The sequence below is a fragment of the Polypterus senegalus genome, chromosome 2, assembly GCF_016835505.1.
Source record: "Polypterus senegalus isolate Bchr_013 chromosome 2, ASM1683550v1, whole genome shotgun sequence".
Taxonomy (NCBI): Eukaryota; Metazoa; Chordata; class Cladistia; order Polypteriformes; family Polypteridae; genus Polypterus; species Polypterus senegalus.
In genome coordinates, this window is record NC_053155.1 from 215,088,120 (window position 1) to 215,111,131 (window position 23,012).

At 36.5% G+C, this 23,012-nt stretch overlaps 1 protein-coding gene across 1 annotated transcript in view; it reads left to right on the forward strand.

Annotated features, from left to right (window-relative positions):
* vwa8 (von Willebrand factor A domain containing 8) overlaps positions 1-23,012 on the forward strand; it is a 482,517-nt gene that overhangs the window by 453,206 nt on the left and 6,299 nt on the right. The gene's annotated exons all lie outside the window — the stretch shown is intronic.

The following is a 23,012-nucleotide window of genomic DNA, read 5'->3' on the forward strand; positions in this document are numbered from 1 at the left end:
AATTTACAGCTAGCTTGAACAACAATTACTGCAGCCAGAGGTTTCTAAAAGAAAAATTATCTGCAAAATGTGCATGCAAAACGGAGTAAAGCAACCAGAAGTTCCAGTTTTCTGAATGATTCAGAGGTTTAGCTGATAGATCCTTGCTGACCATGACAGCGGACAGTGGTGAGATGTTCCTTGTTGGTTAGGCATGCAAGTAGTAAATTCACAGTACTCTGCACACCTGATAACAAATTTGAACCAGAAATCTTCTTATTCACTATTATCTTTGACTTGATACCCTCCACTGTCCTGCCTCTGTACCTGCTGTAGTATTCAGCACAAGGGAGACATTGCTTCAATACTGAAGTTTCCCAAGTTCTGTGAAGCACTTCGGGACATTGCTCACTGTAAGTAATTGGGATTGCTTTACTGACAATTGTTTCCTTTAACTCATTAGTACAGAGAAAACATTATGTCAGTATTTATAGCAATGCTCCAACTTCATTTCATTATTGAACACATTTATTTTTTTGGACCTCACCTCTGGAATGTACTTGCCTGTGCAGTGACACATTACTGGCATGACATTTACAACTGTCTCCATTCCTCCTGTTTAATTATTCAGACTTCACCTAAGAGTGGTCTGATTTCAGTTTGCTGTTTTATCTAGATGGGCTTTCAAACACTTAAGATGTAATCCTTCATTAACCTTTTGTCTTTAACTTTGCTGGCTTTCATGCCTCTTGTATGTGTAGCCTTTGTTTGCAAACCCTTCATTTCATCTTTGCTTAGCAGTTTAACTGTTGGCTTTTCCCAGTCTGTATTTCATCTTCCTGCAGATGTTTTGACTAAGTTTTGTGCCTGCATCCTGGTTCTCCTGGTTCCTGTTTTGGTTGACTGGCCTACTAACCTTTTTTAGTAAAAGTGTTTTTTTTGTGAAAGCTCTCATTTCTACTCACTGGCAAAAGTTCTGCATACCCACCTGCCATAAAAGTTTAACCAGAGAGAAAAAATAACTCTATTACAATGGTGGTTTAGGCCTAGTATTGTATTATGACATTGTCCCTTTTATGAGTTATAAAGGCTCAACAATGGTGGGGAATTAAGAGACCCCAGAAGAAGAACAGCCAGACATTAAATCAGGGTCCATATGGCATGATACGGAAGTCATACTTCTGTAACACTGTGAAACTCACCTTTCTTGCCTTTCTCCTTTTTAAATGGCATTGTAGTAAACAAGCAAGCTGCTTGAGTGCAGCTTGAGTTGGACCAAAGCTCACCTCGCACTGATAGACTGGTGATTCTCAAAATCAAGACATTTAACATAATTCGGCTTCTGAATATGAGAAAGTACAACAATTGAAATTCTAATAACCAGCCAATGTACAGGAAACATATGGAAAAGAGGAACACAGAAAAAATCCAGATTAAATGTGCATCTATTTTTTTGTCTGAAATTAATTAAGACCAGACACTATAATATATGGTTACATTTCATTCCCTTTTTACTATAATCAACTTTCATGTCTAATACAAGGTCCGCTATTGGCCATGCACTTTGCCTAATATTTGAGCTTCACCTCAGTCTTTTCAATGCGTTTGTCTTCCTACCAATACCCTCATTTATTCCCTTGCCAATGACATACATTTTCCTCAGTTGTGGCTCCTCTCTCTTCCACCAAACATTTTGAAAAATTATTCATATTTCTGTGATTGTCACCCATACTGTATTTTTTTTTTCCTTTTTTAATGTAGTTAATTAGTACCAAATCATTTACCACTTCCCTGTTTCCTTTAATAAAATGCATTACCAGTTGTATATACTGTATGTTGTGTGTATAATATTTAATATAAATGATACAATATAATGTATCATTTACCACTCACTTTTTGGGTGACTTCACATTTCCATAACCCACACACCACTCTTTCTTCCTTCTTCCATGCATCTCTCCTCATTTACTCCATTTTAATCTTAAGGAGCATTCATCTTTTAGAACATTGTCTTGGTAAATGTTATTATTTCATTATGGGAAATAAATATGGTTATGTCTGTTTGAAATAAATAACTAAACACCTTAGACAGAAAGATAATAAAAACCTGTACTCAAAAACACTAAACACTCACTTCTTATTAGAGCTGTTCTTCAGTTATTAAATGTTATTACTGAAAGTGCAAATAAATTCCAGCATCACACTTTTATTCTGCATTGCAGCATGTTGTCATTTATCAAAGTCCTAAAAAGGAATTTGTAGTAAATAGGATGGTCATAGAAAGAAAGAGAGAGACACTCATGATCTGAAGTTGGTTGTTGCTTCTTCATGTTGCTGGGAACTGCACTCTAGTATTAACTGAAACATTGTCAGCTAGGAATGTACTAAAAGCCCCTTATTTGGCTGCTTCCCATGACTTACAGTATGGGAAGAGAGCTTAGATAAACTATGGTTCCTATTAAAAAAGTAATATCACATTTGAAGATGAAGAAGTCAAATATCAAACCACAGATTGAACCGCATGCAGTACTGCAGCTGAACAAATTTTACACAAAAACAATAAGCTTTTAACTCAAAATTTAAATATAAATTGAGCAATTTACCTTTATAAATCTCAACAGTCTTGTAAATGTGTCCTCCTTGAAGCTTAGACAGTCGATTGATGATCCAGGGCTTGGGTATCCCGCAAACTATCAAGTGGCACGAGAAAATGGCATACAATTAATGATCAAGAGGTTTGGAGGATTGGAGACCCCAATGAAGCAACAGATGTTGGCACACCGCTGAGCAATGAAACACAGTTGACAAGCTTTGTCCCCCGATAACACTATAGATCAAAAACAGATGCACCACACCGTTAAAATGCTGCACTACTGCCAGGACCGCAAGAGAGAATGGCTGTGTGTATGCAGCAGGTGTTGCATGCCATTCAGTCCCCCTTGTCCCCCCAAAATGGAAAAAATGTCAATCAGACTTCGAAATCAGTGGCGTTTCATGATCACAGAAATCAATACTAGGCCTCACCTTTCTCTAGAGATCATTGCAAGGTCCAAATTCCATTCTCTTAAAAAAAGTTATTTCCCTTTATAAACACTCCCCTCGCAACAAGGAACCCATAAGAATATGCATTTCTGCGGATGATTCAGTGACAACTGCATGCGTAATGTTTGGTTCTTTTCATATCATAGAACAGGAGCACTAACTAATAAACAACCTGCATATGACGGCACACTGCAAGACAGTGATTGCACTATGGTAAAGTCGCACGACGCACCTCACTCAGTTTTGGCAAATCGCAACACAGCCTTCTTTGATACACTCCCTGAAACACCACCACTTTTTGGGAACCCCTTCCCCGAGGCAAGTAAAGTATACTTAAGTCTCAAGTGCTGTGGAAAATAAGAGAAGGAAAGTGAAGTTTACTTGCATTATCAAAGTTGTGTTAGGTTTCTTAGCACTTAGTAGAACTTCTAAATATGGACGGTTCACCTTCCTCAGTGGTGGCAGTGCTAGAAACATTGTTTGGTGTTGTGTCCATTTCTATGACAGAGGGTGCTACATTGTTTAAAAAAACATCATAGTGGAAAGGCGATATGGCTTGTATGAGATCTCACTGGAAATGCTGAGAGTACATGTTGGGGGGTTGGGGATGTTTTGGCTAGCATGTCTCTTTAGTGTAGTGTAAAAGATGAGGAGGAAAGAGGCAGACTGAAGTGTTGCTGTGCATTTGTAAAAAGGAGAGAAGAGGGTGTTTCAGTTATCGAAGAATCACCCTCCTCTGTCTCCCTGGAAAAGCCTATGTCAGGATATGGAGATTCTGTTTAATGATTGAATCTCAGATCCATATGGAGCACTGTGGCCAACTCCTTGCAATTAATATCAGGGTGTTGGGGGAGTTTGACAGTCACATGTGATTTGTGGACTTGGAAAATCTAACAACCATGCAGGGAATCAAGAATGTGGGCCATTAAGTAATATTGCATACTTGCCATTTAGTCAAGCTGGTTCATTGTGAGCATTGGACTCCACTAAGGGTGTCTCCTGTCCCATTTCTTTTTATGCGTGAAAGACTACACCTCTGCTGTTTTTAGAAGGATTTGTCCTCTGGTCCTCATCAGAATAGGATCTCTGGCCTTCACTAGAACAGTTTGCAGCTGAGGGTAATGTAGCAATTTTGAAAAGCAGCAGCTCTAAATCTTTTACTCTAATGCAAAAGACTTGCTTTTTCCCATCAGGTAAGGTGTCTACCCCAAGTGACGTAGTTCACACACACACACACACACACACACACACTCATACAGGCCCACTTTAAAATCACCTGTCAACCTAATATGTACATCTTTGGGATTTAGATGGAAAACCGATCATGATACGTAAAGAATGGGCCATCTCCATACAGGCAAAAAGTGGACATAGGATTTAAACGTTAAACTGTAGTAGTGCTAACCATTGTGCTAGCTTGTTTGATTAAATTCTTTATTTAATTCTTGACCTTGCAAAATTTTTATATTGTTTACTAACAAATTCAAGTAAGTTTTTGATATTCCATCATTAAAGGCCTAATGAGTGAAAGCATAATCTACCAATTGTATCAGCAATTCTTTTTCTATGAATTTTGTCAGTTTTCTATATTTCCCCATATCCTTATCAATTTCATGTTTGAACACCTTGTAATCTTTTAAAAACAGTATGAAACTCAAGCTTAATTTGCTACAGTAGGGCTAACATTTTGCATTATTGTCAGCTGCTGTCTCCATTTTATTTGTTGAAAAATCTTTTGCTGCGGCTGCTTAAGTATTATACTACTGTATTCAAAACATAACTCTTCTACACTCTTTTTAAAAACTCCTGTTAAATACTGTATGTTTTCGTTCACTGTCTTTTATTTATTATATCTCATTGAACCAGGGGACAGTTGCAAAATGCATGCTCATGTGAAATACTCACATTACAGTTTACAATACAATACAGTTTATTTTTGTATAGCCCAAAATCACACAGAAAGTGCCGCAATGGGCTTTAACAGGCCCTGCCTCTTGACATCCCCCCAGCCTTGACTCTCTGAGAAGACAAGGAAAAACTCCCAAAAAACCTTGTAGGGAAAAATGGAAGAAACCTTGGGAAAGGCAGTTCAAAGAGAGACCCCTTTCCAGGTAAGTTGGGCGTGCAGTGGGTGTCAAAAGAAGGGAGTCAATATCAATACAATACAATACACAGAACAGAGCAAATCCTCAATACAGCATAAAAATAAAACATTTTAGAAGTACGGAGCAGAATTTAACAGTAGATGATATCACATAATAAGATTTGGATATTTTTAGACTCCTGGAGACCTCATCCATCAAGTTGCCTCCCCCATTTGGCCATTCCACGTCTGAAACAGTGCTGGGCCAGCCAATCTGATGAAAGGACCCCTCTTTCCCATGATTCCTGTGATCCTCCATCAGGGATGACTTTACTACAGGCAGGCAAACAACTTGTCAGGTGGGCCGTGGCACCAATTACCACATTTGAGTACTGAGAACAGAAACAGAATAGGTGAGGGTTAGTATTCAATTATAATTATCATGTTACTTATGTTTTAGTGATAATGACTAACAACAGAGATGCAGTCTGTACAGTTAATCAGCAGCTCTAGTCCGGATATGCTAAACTGAAGTAGTGAGTCTTCAGCCGGGATTTACAAGCTGAGACCGAAGGGGCATCTCGTATAGAAGCAGGCAGACCCTGTAATTAAAAGCTCGACCTCCCACTGTTATTTTATAAATCCTTGGAATCATAAGCAGACCGGCATCTTGAGATCTTAATGTGCGCTCAGGTTTGTAAGTCATGATAAGGTATTGTTTTTAGCTGTGAAACTTCTATTGATATTTTGCTGTTTTACAGCAGACTTTATTTTGTTTCCCTCTCTCTTTATTTTCATGCAACATTCTTGATATACTTACCATATTTGTTATTTTAACTGTATTATTTTCTCTGCCCCTTTTCATCGCTGAACGCATTCTCATTTCCCTGTGCCTTTACTTTGGAACCTGACAAGTTACGGTTTTCTGTGCATTTTGTAATTTGATCAGCTCTTCTTTTGTCTTAACACAACTGTGTTATGCTGTCGCTATGGAGGAAAACATTTTCCCCTTTGGTTTCTGTTTCCTTGTAATTTGTAACTTTTCTCTGTTATATTTGCTATTGATTACATGTACTAAAGAGAACAAAGAACCTCACAGTCTCATTTTACTTTAACATTTCACTTATGCTATTTTAATGAATGACAACAGTTTGTAACTATAAAGGTTCTTTTATTCATAAACTCCACAAGCTCTCAGTATCCTTCCTTCCAGAATGTCACATACGGTATTGATCTCCATTAATATATGTGATATATTTTTCAATTACTAGTGCTCTAATTTAAATCTTGTCTTGTTCTGGAACTGTTTGCATTGTTTTGTAAATAAAAATGACACCTAGTTCCATTGATTTCAGAACTTCATTCATCAGTTAATACTTCTTTGCACTCTTCTAATAAATCCTTACTTATGCTTTCCCAAACAGTCCTATGTAACTTCGATCACAGCCCATTGTACTCTAGCATTTCCCCTTTTTAAACATTTTTCCCAAGTTCTCCTATTTATAATTTCTTTGCACAGTATTTTTTTCTTGTTCTTTATAAATTTTCTGTTTTTCTTTCTCTTAAACCAACTGGTCACCACTTTATACCTCTATCATTATGGGGTGAGTGGGTCTCCTTAGATTTGTAGTTTTTTTGCCCAACTCCCACACACCATAAAGTGAACACACATACTAAAGCGCTAACTACGAGTGGTCCCAGCTTGTGATTGTGCTGCTCCTCTGCTTGTGATTGGGACTCACTAGCATAGGTAAGAGCAGACTAAACTGGTGTCCCCAAGACTAGTGCACCTTTTAACTTACTGTCATTTACCTTCAGCTTGTTACTTCTTTCCATGCTGCTCACTATTGGAGGCATCCTTCCTCAGCTGTCTAATCACGGCAATGAAGGTCTTCTCCAAAAATTTTTATCCTACCTGCAAATGCTTGTTTATGTTGACCTCAACATGCATCATCATTAAAATAATTCCTTCTCGTGTTCCTTTAAACATTCCATTTATTTTTTTCAGACATGTGCCAAATATGACATTGAACAATACCCTGCTGTAAAAAGATATTCATGAATTAGTAAACTACTGCAATAAAGTAATGCAACAATGTTGAGGTGTACTATGACATTCACATTTTGCTATGCTTGTATCAAGGGAACCATTATAACACCATCACTATCGTATAGTATTGATACTTGGCAGGATGGATCACTGGACTAAGGAGGATTTTGCCATTTTTTAATCTTTCCATGCAGTGTTTTGCAATTAATTAATACATACTGTTGTCCCCTGCAAATTCACCTTTTTGTTGTTTTCTGAGAAGGCATCAACTGGCATTTCCTGCCATAATATACAATGAGGTGTGCATTCTGATAAACCTCTCCTGTGCACCCTGTAGTTTTCACGCATTGATTCATTCATTCATTCTCTTTTAATTACCCTACACAAAAGATTAGAAAACTGAACTGAAAGTAAATATCTGAACAAATGCACTCTAGTCATATGGACTCCTGAAGTTGAAGAAAGTTCTCCTTGATCCTTCTGTGGATAAAAGGAGACTGTGTGAGGCACATAGATGTGGGCTTACGCTGCATGGTTGTCTCACTTTGGGTTTGAATTATTTGTTACTATTGTTCTCTGACCACTGACAAGTTGAATTTTTAGGGCGTAAGTGAAGCAGGTGAAAGTGTGCTTTGTAATGCCCTTCCACCTGCTGCTTGTCCACTCATACAGCATGCAGTGCAACAGCAGATATTTTATAGAACTTTGCTTAGCAGGGGCCAGAGAGGTGAAAGGGCACATTGCAGGTGCCATGCATGCTTGGATGACCGGTTCATATGTAGTAACATGTGTTAACCTTTAGATGGTGTACTACTTGAACTGTCATCCCCTGTAAAACCAAACAATTTTTTTGTCATCATCACTGCCAGACAACATAAGTGTTCAAAAGAATTTGCAGATTTTACTTTTCTTTCAGAAGAAGTTGTGAAAAATCAAATATAAGTACTGAAGATCGTAGCAGTGATTTTTTGCATATTGATCTTTCTTAAATTTCTTATTGAATCACATTGAAAATTCTGTGTATTGCTCACCTCTAGGTCAGAATGCATAAAGGAATGAAAGCATTTGAAAAATATGTAGAAGATGTACAGTATGATCGTATTCAATTAATAGAAGTAGTTTACTGTACTGTAACTGCCACCAAAATGTTTTATAAAGTAGATATCATCAAGTAGAAAGGGAAGGTAGTCTTTCAATAGCTTCATTGCCTTTTAAATAAGTGTTCTTAAAATCCACCATGATAACAAAAGTAATGACAATGCTTGAATAAAATGTATTTTGTCAAGTCATGACAAGTTTATTGTCATAGTGCATAATTTACATACTACAATGAAATCTGTCAAGGTGGACATTAAAACTTTTCAGGATCCATTTGAAAATGGCTAATTTGAAATCAACAATACCTTGCCAGCTAAACAGAGACAGTAAACCCAGCAGCAATTCAGCATCTCTTCTGGCATGGTTGCCCTTACTACATAGAAGACTGGCGTCTTTCAAAATCTGCAATAAGATGCTGCAGATGGTCTATTAGACGGTTGTGGCAAGCGCCCTCTTCTATGCGGTGGTGTACTGGGGAGGCAGCATAAAGAAGAGGGACGCCTCATGCCTGGACAAACTGGTGAGGAAGGCAGGCTCTATTGTAGGCACTGAGCTGGACAGTTTGACATCCGTGGCAGAGCGACGGGCGCTGAGCAGGCTCCTGTCAGTCATGGAGAATCGACTGCATCCACTGAACAGGATCATCTCCAGACAGAGGAGCAGCTTCAGCGACAGACTGCTGTCACTGTCCTGCTCCACTGACAGACTGAGGAGATCGTTCCTTCCCCACACTATGTGACTCTTCAGTTCCACCTGGGGGTTTAAACGTTAACATTATACAAAATTATTGTCTGTCTGTTATATCTTCATTGTTATCACTCTTTAATTTAATATTGTTCTTTAACAGTATGCTGCTGCTGGAGTTTGTGAATTTCCCCTTGGGATTAATAAAGTGTCTGTCTGTCTGTCTATCTATCTATCTATCTATCTATCTATCTATCTATCTATCTTGTGGTAGTTGCTAGCGCAGGTAGTTCATTCAAATGGCTGCTGACTGTCAGCTTGTAATGTCCATTCATTACCGGTGTGCCACTGGTCCCTGCATGGCTTCTTTTTGTGTACCAGTTCAGAGTCTTTTGAAGCCTATCCTGTAAGCAAACATGCAGCATTTAGGTGATTTTTTATACCGCTTATAAAGAGACAGGACAAAGTTCATTGTGCAAGATAACCTCCAGAGGTAAAAAAGCCATTCCAGGAAGTGAACATGAAACGTTTAACTCTGTGTCATAAGTTCCAAAACTTTTATTTAAATCAGTGACAAATGTATTGGGTCTTTGCAATGCAAAAATGCTAAAACAGGTATATGCAGAAATTCATAAATAAATACATACCTTGTCAAGCCTGACTAATTCAGTTCAGGGTCACAACAGACTCAAGCCTATGACAAGTGGCAAAATGTGACAATGTAAACTTTATCTCTTTTCTTGTCATTTTTGAATTCATTTTTTATTCTGTTTGTTGTTATATTTGTAGCACTTTGTATTTAAGAAAAGCATGTTATAAGTAAACTTCATTACTATTATTCTTCCTTATTACAGTACATACAGAGTGCTGGGTATTTATATAGTGCATCTATACTTATTATTCTGATACTTAACTGTTATTAATGCATTTGATTATCAGATTTTCAGTTTGTTGAGCTGTTCAACTTTTCTCACAGAATTTGTGCTATGTAGAAGTACAATCTCCATCTAGACTTAGTTTTTGGCACCTAATGATAATTGAAATGTTGTAAATCTTCTTTATTCTTTTGTGAATTAATATTGTTTCTATTCATATTGATATTTTTATCATTATTGTTGTGACATCATCCCCCTGCCACTTTGTGGTTGGGTCTGCCACCATGTTGGCACACGTAGGCCATGTGACATGAGGTGTCATCATGTCCCAGAATTATCTGCAGTGTCCAAGTTTCTGAATAAAAAGTCCTGTGTTTGTGGAGTGTTTAGCTAGTACAGAAATCAGTCTAGGGAGTCAGGACTTTGTGTGGCATTTTGACAATGATTTTTGAGTCGTAACAGGCTTTATTATTCAGTTTAATTTAGTTTTTTCTGGCTTTTGATCTTGACAATTTTTAACTTCACACTTTCTGTCTTCTTCTGCTCCATTTTGTACTCTTTTGGCCTCCAGGCCTGCTGTTTTTACATCTCTGGCAGAACATTAAAAGGCTGTCATCATTGAGGGAACGACTGCTCCGGATTCTCATTTCTTGGCTGTTTGTTCACTGATAATGCCTATTGTTGTCCAAAAGTCATTGTAATGTACTCTTTGATTGTTAATCATTTGAGTTCTGCTCCACATGTCATATTCTATCTACAGTATCAAATATTCTGGGGTATGATGCCAAAAACTTCTGGTTTTATGCATAATTAAAATGAGCTGCCTAGATGAGATGAAAACACTTTCTTGAGCTAACGTTGTTTCAGTTATTGTACTGTTTCATATTCTTGGTGTATGATTTGTATAACTGGGTACATTACATGGCTATGATGTTAGGATGGTGACCATTAACCAGGATGAAAAAAAATGTAATTTTGCTCTTTTCTTAAATCAGTATTCTTTAATAAAAACAATGTTTGCTACATATAGTAATAATATACTACAGTTGTAGTAATGATATAGTAATAATAATAACTGACTTATGCTGTTGATTGCTTTATTTTTCTGTATCAAAACTCCTTCCATCCATTAATTCTTGAATCCCCGGTTTTGTGGGAATCAACACATTGTGTAGCAGTTCATTACTTGGAACACAAACATATCCACTTATATTCACTCCTATGCAGGAAATTTAGCATTGGCAATAAACCTATCATACGCATTTTTTGGATGCAGCAAGGAAAAAAGGGATCTCCACACAGATGCTGAATGGACTAGGGTTCAAACATATGATTTTGGGTCTATGAGGCAGCAGCATTAACTTTGTGCCAACTCGCTGCTCATCTATAGTAAAGAATGCACTGATATTCACTTTTTATTCTTGCTTGCTGAAAAACATTACCTGCATCTTTGTACTCACTTCATCTAATTTAGGTTCATGAGGTCCCTGATGCAAGGCTGGAGCCAAGCCTAGATGGGCCCAAGTCCATCGCACACATTTACTCACACAAGGCCAGTCACCAAGTTCAGGTATGGGGAGAACATGTAAAGTTCATGTTAGCACTGGTTTGGCCTAATTTGCTGATGTTACGTAGGAGTGGTAACAACTACTCTGCCGTGCTACCCTTTAAAAAGTAGAAAGTTCAAATTTGTTTGCACTGAATCATGGGATTGTTGCTTTGTTTGGTTCATATGGATATAGGAGTTTTGACTGTGATATTTTTAATAGTATGACATAATACAGGAACTCCCAGAAGTTCATTGTCAAATCTTTTTTTTTTTGTATTCTGGTAAGTTACAGACTTTTTGATATTTGAAAAGTATAACTTAAATTTAACGTAAATATGAAGGACAAAGTATTTACATGTGAGGTTAAGGCAAAGGATAAGGTCCCCTGAAATAGATGTGCCACTTTGTATGTTAGGCTCTTAGACATGACTAAACCAAAGAATGAAGTGTAAGTTATAATGTGACTTTCCAATTTAAGAGGCATCTATGACAGAATTTCAATTGAATGAGGGTTTCTGTTCATATATTATTTAGTGCAATTGTAAATTTTCTTTCAAACAGACTCCATACAGAAAAACTGAATATATGGATATGTTTATATCTGTTGTGATGAGATGTTAAGCCAAACTCAGTATTTCCCTCTAATTGTAAGACTGTTTATGTCATAGTGCGGTTACTAAAAAAGTAACAGCATTTAGGTTTTAAAGAACTCCACCCAGATTGCTTTGCTAGACATCGTGTTTGGAAAGCCGTTATGAGAAATGATATTGAGGAATGTGTGTGGGTGTGAGTGTGAATATGTCACCCATTGCTAATGTGCCTGGCTTTTTGTGGATATGTCACTGAGGCTTTTTATCTCAACCTGCCTGTTTGGGTGTATTGCAAAGCCTGTCATGATTTTTCAGGTATTTTTTTTTTGTTTATCAAAAAGCTCTATTTTTATGGAATACCATTTGTGTCAAAATAAAATGGTAGTTACAATCATATGAAAAAGTCTGGGAACCCCACTCAGCCTGCATAATAATTTACTCTACTTTCAACAAAAAAGATCAGTGATATGTCTTTCATTTCCTAGAAAGATCTGAGTACTGGGGTGTTTTCCAAACAAAGATTTTCAGTGAAGCATTATTTAATTGTATGAAATTAAATCAAATGTGAAAAACTGGCTGTGCAAAAATGTGGGTCCCCTTGTAATTCTGCAGATTTGAATGCATGTAACTAACTGCTCAATACTGATTACTTGCAGAACCAAATTGGTTGGATTAGCCTGTTAAGCCTTGAACTTCATAGACAGGTGTGTCCAATCATGAGTGGTAAAAGGTATTTAAGATGGTCAGTTGCAAGTTGTGCTTCCCTTTGACTCTCCTCTGAAGAGTGACAGCATGGGATCCTCAAAGCAACTCTCAAAAGATCTGAAAACAAAGATTGTTGAGTATCATGGTTTAGGGGAAGGCTACAAAAAGCTATCTCAGAGGTTTAAACTGTCAGTTTCAACTGTAAGGAATGTAATCAGGAAATGGAAGGCCATAGGCACAGACAGTTGCTGTTAAACCCAGGTCTAGCAGGCCAAGAAAAATACAGGAGCGGCATATGCGCAGGATTGTGAGAATTGTTACAGACAACCCACAGATCACCTCCAAAGACCTGCAAGAACATCTTGCTGCAGATAGTGTATCTGTACATCGTTCTACAATTCAGTGCAATTTGCACAAACAACATCTGTATGGCAGGGTGTTGAGAAAGAAGCCCTTTCTGCACTCACACCACAAACAGAGTCGCTTGTTGTATGCAAATGCTCATTTAGACAAGCCAGATTCATTTTGGAACAAAGTGCTTTGGACTGATGACACAAAAATGGAGTTATTTGGTCATAACAAAAAGCGCTTTGCATGGCAGAAGAAGAACACCACATTCCAAAAAAAACTCCTGCTGCCTACTGTCAAATTTGGTGGGGGTGCCATCATGCCTTGGGGCTGTGTGGCTAGTTCAGGGACTGGGGCCCTTGTTAAAGTCAAGGGTCTGATGAATTCAACCCAGTATCATCAAATTCATCAGGATAATGTTCAAGCATCAGTCACAACGTTGAAGTTACGCAGGGGTTGGATATTTCAGCAAGACAATGACCTAAAACACAGTTCGAAATCTACAAAGGCATTTATGCAGAGGGAGAAGTACAATGTTCTGGAATGGCCGCCACAGTCCGCTGACTTGAATATCATCGAAAATCTATGAGGTGATTTGAAGCAGGCTGTCCATGCTCAGCAGCCATCAAATTTAACTGAACTGGAGAGATTTTGTATGGAAGAATGGTCAAAAATACCTCCAACCAGAATCCAGACACTCATCAAAGGTTATAGGAGGCATCTAGAGGCAGTTATATTTGCAAAAGGAGACTCAACTAAGTATTGATGTAATATCTCTGTTGGGGTGCCCAAATTTATGCACCTGTCTAATTTTGTTATGATGCATATTGCATATTTTCTGTTAATCCAATAAACTTAATGTCACTGCTGAAATACTACTGTTTCCATAAGGCATGTCAAATATTAAAAGGAAGTTGCTACTTTGAAAGCTCAGCCAATGATAAACAAAAATCCAAGGAATTAAGAGGGGTTCCCAAACTTTTTCATGTGACTGTATGAAATTAATCAAATCCAGACAGACGGATAGATGTATGAAAGGCACTACAAAACAGATTTATAGATAGATAGAAATTGTGAAAATGCATTATTGCAATGGCTATAAAGGAGCCACTTGGCCATTTTAAAATAAAATATGCAATAACTAAATGCCTGCGGTGGGTTGGCACCCTGCCCAGGATTGGTTCCTGCCTTGTGCCCTGTGTTGGCTGGGATTGGCTCCAGCAGACCCCCGTGACCCTGTATTCGGATTCAGCGGGCTAGAAAATGGATGGATGGAATAACTAAATGTAATGTAGCTACTTTATTGAACCAAAATAAAGTGATGAAATTTTATTTCATAATAATTAGATCAAATGTGTTTAATTGTACATTTTTTCACAATTTAAAGTCTTCTTTATATATAGTAAACATACTTCATACTTTCTTGTGATTACTGTATTTTTTAATTTCCATGTTATTTTGTTTTAATTTTGACATAAATGTTAATCCATAGATTTTTATGAGTGTGAAGCAAAGAATAAGTAGTAATGAAAACATGTATGACTCTAATACATGTAACAGTTATAAACATTCATTAATGCCTGTTGTTATTGGTATTAGATATGATGACAACATTTTAAAATACTCCCCAGCCCGAAATAATGTTTCAGCATATGTTTAATTTTTAAACCCTATTGTAAATACAAAAAACAGGAAGACCCATTTATAATCACAGCTCTTGTTATGTAATGAGCAACTGCACTGCATTTTGACAAAACACCTTTCAGTTGTCTTCCTACTTAGAAGTATCTGCAGGCTACAAGTTTGGATTACAGCTTCCATAGTTATGGCACAGTGTAAATGTAATGAGCACATCCCTTCTGTGGTGGGCACTGCACAATACCACGTTTTTACTCCACATACTCCTGCTGAGCTATAGAGCTGTTCATTTCAACACTTGTCATTGTTGCACTGCTCATGCATATCATCATGCTATAAAACAGATATCATATTTCTTGCTGTTCCATTAAAAACTCTAATTAAACTTAAGATTTATTGATTGGTTGTTGTAATTTTTTGTGTTTTGGTTTTACATTTCTGCTACGGTATGGTATGCATGTGAATTTCCACTTGGGATTAGTAAAATTGTTCTAATCTAATTTGATTTGCTTAAAATTTAGCAGCCAGATCAAACAAAAGTGAGTTTGCCTCTTTGAAGTTTTCCAAAATATAATCTCATTTAGTCAGTGTAGGGATCTTGTAAAAACAGTCATCTTGCCCAGTGTGCGGATTATACTGAAGTTTGATATATGAAGTAAATGAAAGCTAATGAAAGGTCCCCTCTTTTGATAGATAGACCTGCCCAAGCTGAGAGGCACCCAAGCATGTTGGCTGAAAATTGTACCCATGTCTGTCCTTATCGTTACGCATGCTGATCCCACTGGATTGCTTTGGTCATTTAAAGCATGCACACTTCCTGCATCTCAGATGACTAGGGGCTTTCAAGTAGGATTATTTATTCTCACTAATATTTTTACTGCAGCCAAAGTGGAAAAATGGTTTGTTCCTAACGACAAATGAATTAGGAGAGAGAAATAGCTTAATCAAGATACAAGAAGGTTCATCATGCATGATAATTGATATACAGGCTGCAGTTAAAAGTGGAATTGCTGCAAATAAACAACACCAGAGCAAGAGGCAGATGTTGTTGTCCAAAATAGTACCGAGCTAAAATCCCTACCCAACCTTCACTAAGATTCACAATAGCCATTTGTTTTTTATTATTTCATTTTAAAAACTTGGATGTCATGTGTTGTGGGCTGCCATCTTAAATACCACCAGTGCCATGACATACTGCATCATGGAGCATGACTCGCATGATAGGAGCCAAACAAGATGGCTGTGACTATGAAGAAAACTGCATAAAATGGAGATGCCCACATTAAACTTAACCAAAATGCTGCTTCAATGATGTAAACAAAATGCATGTTTTATTGATTTTGAAAGAAAAGAAAAGATCATAAACTAAACAGTTTGTGCACAAAATGACTCCATGTCCTTATGAAAGGCACATGACAAATATTTAAGGTGAGTACTACGTTGTATGAAAAGATTGTAAACAGTAAACCCTACCTGCCTGGAATCTTGATAAATGGAGGAATACCCATCAAACAAACTACAATAATGCATATACACAACAGACTTAAGTCACAGCACCATTTATGTTTTTACAATTTTTATTTGAATGTAACATTTTTTATCATCTGATGTGTGCATATCCTTTGTTTAGCCACTTTTTTAAAACTGAAATACCACAAGAGTAACATTGCTTCCAGACATGGCGTGCACAATTCTTCTTGTGGCTATCTCTCCTTTAGATCTATCTGCTTCTTAACTGAGCCGACTAAGTCTCAGCTACTTGTTTAGTTTTAATTAATTTCTATGAAAGTAGTGGTATTATTTTATGCTTGAAAATAAACTGTCAATAATTACTGTTGTGGTCAAATATGTAAGCAGCTGTTTTTTAATAATCCTAGCATTTTTGTTTTAGGTTTTTATTGTGTATTCGTTTTTTATTGAGAATGCTTCTGAACTGCTCGTTGGTCATTTTCCAGAAGGCTTTTTAAATCGATTGTGTGAATATCGAGGTTAGCATTTGCTTTGTCAGCAGTGCTTCATTCCTGCTGCTACATCTTGTACTTTAAACTTCATTTTTTTTACCACCATCTCTATGCTTGGCCCTTAGCAAGCGCCTTTATGCTGATCTTGTAAGTCGCACAAACTAAAGTCCTCAGCCTAATGTGCAGATGTTGGCTGATATGGTTTCATGCCTCATTGCCATTTCCTCTGCTGTAATAAACATAACTGGGTGATAATTACTTATCCATTTCATATGAAAAGTTCACTAATTATTTCAGATAAGCTATTTGTTAAATTTTATAATTACTGTGGTCTGTTAGCAATATATGCCATTTTGATTAGATTTTGTTTATTATTCTTTAATAATTTCATAATATCTAACAGTCAAAATCATCTGTTGTCCCTGCTTTAAGAATGTCATTATTTTCACAGTACCAGTAAAAACAAATAGTTTACCTTAAAAACATACAAATACAATTTGGAGCTTGCAAAATTGTCTGTTTTTCAGTGAAATTTACTTCATGAAGTTGATTCTGTTACATTTTAAAGAAAACATAATGAAACAAAGTAAGTCAGAGCTGGAATGGAAGCAGTAAACCTTTGCCTTGTTTTCACTGAATGTCTTAAGAAGTGGACACGTACAACTTAAATCATTAACTGAGTACAAGTGAAAGCTGCCTTGAGGATTGAGTGGAACTAGTAACATATCCAAGAAAGTATGTAATGTTTAGAGTACAAACTAGAGGGTATTTGGCAAGAAACCCACTGCTATAGGCCTAAAGCACATTCATAAATATAAAGTGAAATCCCCTCATGGCAGAGACTATTTTAAAACTGCTGCGTTCCCCAAGGCTTTGTCACCTGTAGTACAGTTACATGGCAAATGTAGTTAGAAAGGTTTGTTGCAACTGAGAATGTATTTTTGACCAAAATTTTAATCTATTTTTAGGCATATATCATAGATACTTGCATGGTAGTCATAACATTTAAATGGCTGTGTGTGCCATCTATACACGGGCCAAACCACCGCTCCATAATTTTAACTTAGAATGAACAAACTAAATCCAATGCTCTTCTTATTCAAAATTTATATTAAGTTTTTTTTTGCTTATATGGGTTGCTTAACTGTCTTTTTATGGTTAATTTTACATTTTCTAACACATATTAATGTGAAAGATAAAAGGCCAAGTGGTCCCCTATGGTGCTATGTTCAAATGGAATAATTGTTAAATGGGCCAATACCAATGACTAGTTTGTGTGACAGTGAATTTTACAAATTCCACATATGATGGCTCTCTCTGAGTTTTCACCCCTTCACCCTTTCTTAAGTGATGTAGAAGTAAGAGTGAATGGCTTTTAAATGATGGAAATACATTTTCAGCGTTTTCAACGTAACTGAAATCATTTGAGGACTTGCCTGTTGTCATCGCACTGTCTCGGTACCATGCATCATAATAATCAAATCTCTTTTACATAGATGTGCTTCTGCTACAACTGATTGCAACAATTATGACACATTTTTTTCTTTCATCACATATTACCTCACATACCTCACTTTGTCTTAATAGTGATAATTATATAGATGATTCAAGTTTTATTTATAGTAAAAATGAGGATGGTATTATCATTTCAGATAAAAGAACAAACAGCAAAGTGTTACAATTAAATCATATTTTTTCATTGCCTAATTCTTTGGTTGATTGCACATAAAATAAGTGGTGTGTTTGCCAATTGGTCAAAACAGAAAAGCATGCTTTTTCTGTACTGGGCTTTTTAAAAAATATTTTCTTTATTCTTATTTGTACCCTCACTTTAAACGTTTACACTTTTTAAACCCCTGACATAAACTATAAACTATAAGCAATCAACTTGCATATCTTTTAAAGTATTAGTTTCTAGAAGTTGTAATAGCATTATGTTCTTATGTACAGAGTACAGTAAAACTCTTGATGTGTTGAATGTCCAACCAATACGCAACACTTCACCTTTTTCCAGTGCCATGACAAACAAGAATATATTAAAAGATACAACTTCATTTTAATTAATGGAAAACACAAGTCAAGTAACCTGATGTACTACTTACTTCTACACTTAGACAATTTGCTTCTCAGATAGGTCTTTTTTGAAGAGGAATATTACCTTCTAAACATCTGCACAAATCCTCAATGCAGATATTGCAGAGAAGTCCAGTTTCTCTCAATGAACAGCAGAAACTCTGGCAGCCTTGGTCCTTTTCCCAGTAGTAGTAGGAGTAATAATAATAATCATCTTGCAAATACATTTAAAGAGTCAAGATAACATTAACATTATTTTTTGAATGCTTCACTAAAGACTGATTTAATTAAAGTGAAAGTATAAAATGACTGCTTGCTTTATGTTGTGATACTGTTTGTCTTGTGTGTAGTAAGTATTACTAAATATAAAGCTCAACTGTTTGTATTATTTCAATTGTTGTAATATTATTGTGTATGTATTCTTCTAAAAATGATTGTCTATGTTTATATTTCTGTGGGTTATTTCATTATATGAGGTATTGGTAGAAACAACTTACTTGCTATGGTGTAATGTTTTAACCCATCCATTATATAGGGAAGCCAGATATATAACTTTTTTTCTGGGAAAGCTCTGTTTTTATGCATTGTGCTTTGTTTTATGCATTGCATTGTGGAATTTAACAAATTGTTGCTGTTTTAATTGCACAAAACTTGAATGGAGAATTTTCTATTTAATATACATTTTTCACAAACCCACAAAACTCAAGAGGGATTTCGCCTATCTTTTGAATTAATCTACTGTACATCTACAGTTGTACTTGAAAGTTTGTGAACCCTTTAGAATTTTCTATATTTCTGCAAAAATATGATCTAAAACATCATCAGATTTTCACTCAAGTCCTAAAAGTCGATAAAGAGAAACCAGTTAAACAAATGAGACAAAAATATTATACTTGGTCATTTATTTATTCAGGAAAATGTTCGAATATTACATATTTATGAGTGGCAAAAATATGTGAACCTCTAGGATTAGCAGTTAGTTTGAATGTGAAATTCGAGTCAGGTGTTTTCAATCATTGGGATGACAATCAGGTGTGAGTGGGCACCCTATGTTATTTAAAGAACAGGGATCTATCAAAGTCTGCTCCTCACAACACATGTTTGTGTAAGTGTATCATGGCACGAACAAAGGAGATTTCTAAAGGACCTCACAAAAAGAGTTGTTGATGCTCATCAGGCTGCCCAGAGGGGACTGGGCGGTCTCATGGTCTGGAATCCCTACAGATTTAATTTTTTCTCCAGCTATCTGGAGTTTTTTTTCTGTCCCCCCTGGCCATTGGAACTTACTCTTATTCGATGTTAATTAATGTTGATTTATTTTGTTTTCTTATTGTGTCTTTTATTTTTCTATTCTTTATTATGTAAAGCACTTTGAGCTACTTTTTGTATGAAAATGTGGTATATAAATAAATGTTGTTGTTGTTGTTGTTGGAAAAGGTTACAAAACCATCTCTAAAGAGTTTAGACTCCACCAATCCACAGTCAGTCAGACTGTGTACAAATGGGGCAAAGTCAAGACCATTGTTACCCTCCCTAGGAGTTGTCGACCAACAAAGATCACTCCAAGAGCAAGGCGTGTAATAGTCGGTGAGGTCACAAAGGACCCCAGGGTAACTTCTAAGCAACTGAAGGCCTCTCTCACATTGGCTAATGTTCATGTTCATGAGTCCACCATCAGGAGAACACAACAATGGTGTGCATGGCAGGGTTGCAAAGAGAAAGCCACTGCTCTCCAAAAAAAAACATTGCTGCTCATCTGCAGTTTGCTAAAGATCACATGGACAAACCAGAAGGCTATTGGAAGAATGTTTTGTGGTCAGGTGAGAACAGAATAGAAGAAAAGCATTCTGTTTGGAGAAAGGAAAACACTGCATGGTGGTGGTAGTATCAAGGTTTGGGCCTGTTTTGCCGCATCTGGGCCAGGACGGCTTGCCTTCGTTGATGGAACAATGAATTTTGATTATATCAGAGAATTCTAAAGGAAAATGTCAGGACATCTGTCCATAAACTGAATCTCAAGAGAAGGTGGGTCATGCAGCAAGACAACGACCCTAAGCACACAAGTCGTTCTACCAAAGAATGGTTAAAAAAGAATAAAGTTAATGTTTTGGAATGGCCAACTCAAAGTCCTGACCTTAATCCAATCGAAATTTTGTGGAAGGACCTGAAGCGAGCAGTTAATATGAGGAAACCCACAAACATCCCATAGTTGAAGCTGTTCTGTACGGAGGAATGGGCTAAAATTCCTCCAAGCCGGTGTGCAGGAATGATCAAAACTTACCGGAAATGTTAAGTAGCAGTTATTGCAGCAAAGGGGGGTCACACCAGATACTGAAAGCAAAGGTTCACATACTTTTGCCATTCACAAACATGTAATATTTGATAATTTTCCTCAATAAATAAATGACCAAGTATAATATTTTTGTCTCATTTGTTTAACTGGTTTCTCTTTATCTACTTTTAGGACTTGAGTGAAAATCTGATCATGTTTTAGGTCATATTTATGGAGAAATATAGAAAATTCTAAAGGGTTCACAAACTTTCAAGTACAACTGTACTGTGCTTGCTTCATTACCGAATCGTGTCACGTTTTATGACTATGAAAACCTGGTCAACCTGTCATTATAGGATCTAAAAGAGGAGACCAAATGGAGGGAGCACCAGAGCAGTGAAGCTTCATCATATCATTTTTTTTTTACCCATTTGTGTTTTGGGAATAAGTCTGTTACTTTTCTTTCTTTGCAAACATGTATTCTGTATTTTTTGCATAGCACATTATTTTTTATGTTTTACATCTTAATTTATACAAAGTGATAGCTTTTTTAAGGTATATTCAATCATGCCTTGAAACTGATTTTGTAAATGAGCAGGCATTGTTGTTTAAAACAGGTAGGTGGGTACTACCCATGAGTTATGTCCTTTCATCTTATAGGGAGAAAAGGCTCTCACAAGTCCTTTTACAGAAGTGGAGTTATAAGTGTGCATCAGGAACAGCAACTTTGCAGACGTTCTTATGTATGACAATGTCACAAAATGTATTAAGGCTGGGCAAACATTCATAAGTCATCCATCCTATGGTGTTCTGAGGGTGGATACGGAGTGTTGATGAAAAAAGCCGACAGAGGTTTAAATGGCTTGTGCAAAGGAACAGACAGTGAAGGACACAATGGAGCTGAAAAAGACCTATCAGAGTCTTATACTGTAGTATACTGTATACTGTAGTTTGAAATATGACAACTGACGTTTTCTGCTCTTTTCAATGAGCAAAATGTAGAGGTGATTGTAATTAGCTAAAGAACACATATATTGGACACATTGGAAAAAACACTGCCTGATCTGATGAATCATGGTTTCTCCTCATTCCTTCTGATGGGAGGATGAGGATATGGTAAAAGCCCCATGAGCTCATGGATTAATCTTGTTATGATATCAACAGTGCAGACTGGTAGTGGTGTTGACATTTTGAAGGATATTCTGTAGGATTTGATTTGAGTAGAGCTATACTCAAAACAAAACTACATGATCTCTGAACATTGTTACATTCCTTCATGATATCATTGTGTTCTTCTGAGAATTACTCTTTCTGAAGTATAATGGTACATACCACAGGGATGGAAAAGTTCTAGAATGGTGCCAGAAACACAAAGGTGTGTTTCCCTTAATGCATAATGACTTCATTCTTAAGATCACAATCCTTTAGAGCAGTTGTATGAAAAGATAGAATGAGATGTTTGAAGTTGAGAGCCACCGCTGCTTGATTTGCTATGTAGTATGGACCCATTGGTATTAACATAAACCATCCCCTTTGTTTCACATTTCTTTAAATACTTACCTCAGTACATTTTGGCTACTCTGAGTGCAAATAAGGGACTTACTATTAATTTAATAACGAGAACTTTTTATAGAATTGTATCCATCAAGTCAGGTTTGTTATTATTATCATTGTTCTTTCTCCATGGGATTAATAAAATTTATCTAATGTAATTATTATTGTCATAGATAAGAGTTCAAAAGCCTTCTGGTTTCAGTTTAGACATTTATTAAAGATAATAAACCGCTATGTTCTGTCTGCAGAGAAGGCTGTTAGACTTCAGTTTTAAGGCATGGCATGCCCCCTTATTACTAATCCTCCACCCTGTCTTTGGCATTAGTTTTCAGGGTGTCAGTTCATTTGTGAAGTAGACAGTTGCAGAATTCCGTGCATTCCTGTTTTTTAAGATTATCTAGAAGTTCAATGCCAGTCAATGCTTAATAGTGATTAAACAATATTAGTGAGATTACAATCATGCTTAAACATAATGATACCTTATAATATGCAGAATCATTAAGTAAATATA